Source organism: Phalacrocorax carbo, chromosome 4 (genome assembly GCF_963921805.1).
Source record: "Phalacrocorax carbo chromosome 4, bPhaCar2.1, whole genome shotgun sequence".
Taxonomy (NCBI): domain Eukaryota; kingdom Metazoa; phylum Chordata; class Aves; order Suliformes; family Phalacrocoracidae; genus Phalacrocorax; species Phalacrocorax carbo.
Window position 1 is genome coordinate 31,147,719 of NC_087516.1, and position 5,713 is coordinate 31,153,431.

Sequence of the window (5,713 nt, forward strand, 5' to 3'; positions counted from 1 at the left end):
CACTGCTCGTGACAGCCAGACCTCTGACTATTGTGCTAATAAATGCAAGTAAGGTCCTGAGTTTAACTCTATCCCTATTTGGCAAAGCCACTTAAGCTTGGGTTTAATCCTTTGCTGAATAGGGACAGGCTCCTAAGTCAGCCGCAAGATAACTGAATTTGAAGGATGGGGGAGAGTCACTCTCACCCATTTAGAGCTGTGATGTGCCATGGTCTGTCTTCTTAGCCAGCGCTGTTTGTGCACCTTGCCAGGCCAGCCCACCAGGCACAGACCCGTCACGCACGACACTCAGTGCTTTTGTCCCTGCGTCCCTGTCAATGACAGCAGGAGGCAGGGCCACTTACACCCTTCTGAAACGGTGTAAATGACTGACAGTGCAGGAGAGGTCTTTATCATTTATTCCCCTGTGCCCTGCCTACCCTGAGCGCTGGCTCAGATAAGCCAGGCTAGAAGGTTTAGTGATCCTACCTTGTATTTCTTCTTGCATCTATGGGCTGCACGGTTGGAAATAAAAATGAAATTGTTTACGTACTGGTCCAATTTGCTACCATTTTATCTCCCCTTTTTTTCTTCCATTACCTACTTCAGGACTGGGAGTGATTTCAGTAGGAGTACTGTTCTGTATGTAAAGCACAGCAGAGCTATAGGTAGAGCAGAGCCAGCGTGCTGCTCTATGCTCCCGGCATGAAGGGCAGAGGCACGTGCTAGCAACACATCCCGATTGCTCTGACAGCTGTCTTGTTGCTCTCATTTTAAAGGTTTTAAGCCTGTCAGGGTAAGTCTCCATTAAACCAGCCCAGAAATCAGCAGTCTGGAGCACGCAGCCTGCTTCTCCTCCTACATAACAATGCCAGCCCTGTGTGACCTCAGCTTTGTTTTGAGTCCAGACAATAAGAATATTTATTAACTGCTGTCTCGATTGCTGAATGGCACACAATGAATCTGGCAAGTAAGTCGCAACGTTAGCCAAAGCTGCTTGCAGTATCTGAACACAAGGGCTGAGATTATTTATCATCGGAGACCCCACATGCCTCAATCATATCTACCCGCTCATAACCGTTTATTTTTCTAGCCTGTAGTTCAGAGAGCAACAGAACAGCCTGTCAGTGCAAATCTGTAGGTAAGGCACTACAAGTAATTAACTTGCGGATGACCTTTTATTTGCTTTTACCACTTCCAGATTTTTTTAAAAATTATTTTGCCCAGCCGTGCACACAGACACTAATGAAGTGGGTACAGGCACACTTGCCTAGCTGTATCATAGCCTTTCTGGCTTCTCATGTCTCTATCACACTGAGAAGGCTATTTCCACTGGGAGAAGCTGCAGGGTACATTTAAAAGTGCTTTAAAACTGGTATCAACCCCCAGCTCCCCTCACCTGGATGCTGCCATTTTAAGAGATTTGCCTCTTAATTCTGTGCCCCTCACTCAGAACCTAACCCTGCACCATCATGCGTATGACAGATCTGGTAGGTAAGGGAAGCTAAGCTGTCCTACCTAAAAAATTACCAGCTATTTATCACTGATTAGCTGTATCTGAACATGCTTGCAGCACGCAGTGCTCTTCAGGCACTCCTTCTGTCTCAGCTGTAGTCGATATTTATCACAATTCTACAAGGGTTTGTAGTGTTAAGTCTCTAATAAATATTTATTGAGAAAATTACTAATATAACACTTTCCTGATAAATATTTACTAGATATTTTGTCAGGAAGCACACCGGGGGAAAAATTTTCCTTTAAAAATCTGTTACTACAAAAAATCAATTAGAAAAGCAAGCCAAGATAAAAATTAATCAAACAGCTGGCAAAAAGAAGTATACAAAATGAAGTATATGCCAGCAAGGGAAGAAGTACACAACAAAACAAGGCTTTGCCAGAATAAAGGAAGGTGTGTGAGCTGAAGGGGAGCTGCCTCTGTTCCCACTCCCGGTTTTGTTCAGAACTAGACTGGGATTTGTAACCAAAAGCTGCAGATAAAATTAATTTCCTTTGAAAAAAAATCACATTCTTTTGCAGAGAGGCACCTTCATTTGGAAATACTGCAAAGTCAGCACTAGTTTGTCTCATTTCCAACCCGCACATCAGACTGAAAACTTGAGCTCAGATGTATTTAGGATCAAGTCCTGCTAAGATAACTAAGTTTGAAGCACAAATCATATACTATTAGCACAGACCTTACACACTAGCTATGCTATCACCTTTTTGCCCTTTATAACAATTTGTGAATACTTGTAATAATAAGAAAACAAAGATGTTAAATTATCTTTCAGGTATTGCACTGAGTTAATCAGGAAGAGTTAATTTGCCAGAATGATATTTATACAATAAAGAAAAATGGAAAAAAAAAAGAATATTCATAAACAGCTTTCATTTCCCCGTGACATGTTTAAGTTTAGCAACACAAATGATTTTCTACAGCCGGTTTTACAGCTGTTAATTGTACTTAGTAGTTGAAAACCTGAATTTCTTTCTAGCCACAGGTCATGGACAGTAAGGGTTCATTGAACCGCTGTATCTTTCCCAAGGCAGGATCACTGGTAAGTATGAGCAGATACCTGAATGAAGCCTATGTCTTCATGTTAATGGCACAACTCAGCAAAGCACAGATAACGTATGGAAAAAATACACATCTGCATTCTGGAACAATGCAATAGACTAACATTCTCAAACCTAGTGTTTTCCTTGATGAAGAAGGCAGTGTCATCTCTGGAACACAGGCATTTTCTTTGGCCTCCCATACCAAGGGAGAGGTACCCACTCTGGATGATGCTCATTTGGGAAGGTACTACTGATACTCTGTAAGAGCATCCCCATAGCCCATGATAAATATAGGTGATGTTCTTCAAACATCCTGGCATAGACTGGGTATCTAAACAGAACTCAGCTGCATTCACAACTCTCTGTGTTCACAACATTTCAGTACAAAATGGGGAGTCTCTTTTTTCCAAATGGGGCCATATGGATATTTCAGATGTGACCAGATCCACAGTCCCATCTTGAACCTGCCTCTACCTAGGAACACCAAAGCATGAGGACATTTTTTTTTCCTTTTTTCTCCATGGCAGATGAAATATCAGAGTTAGAATACAGGTTCTACATAATAAAGAGCAAATTCATAGCCAAGATTATTCTACAACACATCTTAGGGGAAAAATTTGTAGTTTTCAGTCCTTGCTGCTGTGAATGACTCAGCTAATGAGCAGTGGAAAAGCAACCACCTGAACTGTGGTCTCCATGACCCCTACAGACCATATGCAGGTTCCTTTCAGCAGCCACTGTACAGTTTCTCCAAGCTGTGTAAGTCAAATAAGCTGCCGGTCATGCCCACACAGGTTACAGCTTGGCTGCTGGGGAGTTTGGCCACACATAGGCCATGCTTTCAGGCTGACCCTCGGAATGAAAAGCAACCTCAAAATGGAAAGGAGCCACAGAGTGGTCCACAAGAGGTGGTGTAGACAAAGTCTTTCTCTTCAGATAGTTTTGAAGCAACTTTTATCTTCCTGGAACAACTTCTACAGCCACAGAGAACAGCAGCTATGACCCAAACTCCCTTCTGTTTCCCGATGATTCTTATGAAACAGGTACCAGGATTAAAATACTTTCCATTCACAGTCCCAGAGGGCTTAGGAGAGTGCCACTAATGCCATCCATTTCTATGGAGTGTGTAAAGCAGCGCACAGAAGTTCTTTGTTTCCTTGAGGAAATCTTAGCCCTTCCTAATTGTGAGTTATAAATGTTGCTATTACCTTTCTTATTGCCTGCCAAGTTTACGTAGAGCTTTCCCTCTTCAGCTGATAGCACTATTAAAACTAACTGCCCTCCATGCTTTTATCAGCATTGGTCTTTCTCCTCTGGCAGGCAGTTGATGGCCCTGAACTCTCAACTCTTGTATTTGAGTCTGAAAGCTTCAACAGGAAAGCAAAAAAGTAAAAACCTTTAATTTTGAACCCGTGCCTGAATGCAGTCTGTCTATTCCAGGAAAACCACAATCATTTTGCAAGCAAATAGGTTCTGGCATATTTCTAAAATAACATAAAACAATATACAGAAGACAGAGACAGGTGAGAATGTCTTCCATAAACCCTTTGAGGATTTTGGTACAGAGTCAATTATTTGCCACTGTTAAGGGTCTGAATTCTGCTCCTGCCAAGCCCTAGAGTTGTGTCATGGACCGGTGCCCTTTGACAAAGAAAGTATTAATGATTCATCTCTGAAAATTTTAAGTCATCTTCCTTGCTCTCATTTTAACCATAACTTACCTATATAATCATAAGTAAAGGCGTATTTATTTTTCATTAACCTATTCTGCAAATCAAAATGATTCAAGTGATAATTATGAGCTTTAGGTAGTTTTCTCCCTTACAAACTCCCTTAGATAATGATAGTTTTTTTAAAATCTAAATGCAGGTTCATATAGCAAACAACAACCTGCCCAGACTTAGCCTTCACAGCATATGACCAGCCTGCGATCAATACCGTATCATACAAACTATAATAAAGCTGCTTTTATTCCCAGGGTGAAACTCCAAACGGTCTCAGATTCCAAGTCGACTATGTCAGCAAGATACTTGCTAGCTACGATCAGTGAAAACTCAGCAAATAATATAGATGAATAGTGAATAAGTCATATATCTTAGCATCATGGCTCTGAGATGTAGAAGTCACACCTTGAAGTCTATGGATTCATGTGTATGAATTACGTATTAAGAGCTATGCAAACATAAGAGAGTTTATCCCAGGAGAACAGCTCCAATCCTACATGGGAGCTCTCATCTTATCAGAGAATAATTCCTGCTTTCCATCAGCTAGTGAAAACACTCACATTTTCTAATTTGAAAGCCAAGGGCACATAGTGATCCTTGAATGGTGGGAAGTGTGCTTCAGTGCAGGTTTCTCACATCTCTAAGCACACTTTTTTGGTCCCCTGTGATTTATGTTTTCTTGGCCCCAGTATCTTGGTATTATCTTACAATGATTAAAACCAGTAGAGCACAGGCTACTACTTTAACCTTCAAAATGTAGCAATCTGTTGGATTTCTTGGTTTATTTTCCCACAAATCACAGAAGTGTGTGACTTTATCCCATTATGTTAATTAGCTGAATCAAGGAATGTTTTACTAATTAATGTCCCTAGTCCGGTTGGTACCAACCAACTTAATTAACACAGAATATTGTGTCCCATAACTGAGTATCTAGATTTTAGGGTCCTCACCCATATTGGCTTTAAGTTCATTAAGGTCTGAAGGCCAGTGGCCTTGATTTGTACTTTCAAGGCTTCCCTTATCCTAAATTCACATAATTCACATCAAATACTGTCTCACAGAGATTACCAAGAAAGCTACCTGTAGCGGTTTTATTCACAAAGCTTTTTGGGCTTCGTTAACAAATTAAAATCTTCCTTGAGAAAAAAAAAATCTGAACAAAGCAAACAGCAAAAAGCATCTGAGGAACTGAATAATGTCCCTATTCTCCCTCATAAATTAAAAAAATAAACCAAAATCACCACATAAAATCAGTGGGTAAGTCTACCAAGTCCAGAATTGCTGTGAAATCTGCTCTGGGCTGGCTAGTAAACTGCTGACTTTTGTCCCTCATGCAGACAAATTCCTTTGAATAATATGATGGTCTCAGCTGGAAATCTCTGAAGCAGACCTTTGCTCTCCCACCCCCACAGGCATTCCACGAAGTGCTATCAGACATTATGGGCTGCTGT